We start from the raw sequence: 965 nt of genomic DNA, 5'->3' as shown, positions 1-965 counted from the left end.
GAAAAGGAAGGGGGGTGAATGTATACAGGTACATTTTAGGGCATACAGGTACGGTACATTGAGGGCTCTGAATGGGTACACGCGAAAATTGTGGGCGCCACTATACGGCCAAGGATTCAGGTGATATCTGCTTTAATCATCATTATAACATATATATCGCCCCACTTTGCTACGCCACTGCTCGGTCACCTTGGTGGTATAATTGACGCCGTTAAGGTGGGAGGTACTCTGGAGGTACCAGAACACGGTGTCAGAGTGCCACGAATTATACCACCACGGATCAGGTACACTCGGCCTGTAAAATCGACAATTTTCACGTACATATCGCCCCACTTTGCTACGCCACTGCTCGGTTACCTTGGTGGTATAATTGACGCCGTTTGAAAGAAAGGTACTCTGGGGGTACTAGAACACGGGGCCAGAGTGCCACGAATTATACCACCAATGATCGGGTACAATCGGCCTGTAAAATCGATAATTTCCACGTTTATATCGTCCCACTTTGCTACGCCACTGCTCGGTCACCTTGGTGGTATAATTGACGCCGTTAAGGTGGGAGGTACTCTGGAGGTACCAGAGCACGGTGCCAGACTGCCATGAATTATACCACCAAGGAACGGGTACTTTTCGAGACGTTAAATCGGGAATTTTGACGTAAATATTGTCTTTCTTTGTTACGCCACTGTTCGGTTATCTTGGTGGTATAATTCACCCCGTTTACGTAAAAGGTACTCTTAGGGTACCAGAGCACGGTACCAGAGTTCCATGAATTACACCATCAAGGAACGGGTACTTTTCGAAACGTTAAATCGTGAATTTTGACGTAAACATCGTCCCCTGTTGCTACGCCACTGCTTGGTTACGTTGGAGGTATAATTCACGCCGTTCACGTCCAAGATACTCTGGGGGTCCAAGAGCACGGTGCCAGAGTGCCATGAATTATACCACCAAGGAACGGGTACTTT

This window comes from Frankliniella occidentalis, unplaced genomic scaffold (assembly GCF_000697945.3).
Source record: "Frankliniella occidentalis isolate FOCC.00 unplaced genomic scaffold, Focc_3.1 Scaffold291, whole genome shotgun sequence".
Taxonomy (NCBI): Eukaryota; Metazoa; Arthropoda; class Insecta; order Thysanoptera; family Thripidae; genus Frankliniella; species Frankliniella occidentalis.
This window is presented reverse-complemented; position numbering follows the sequence as displayed.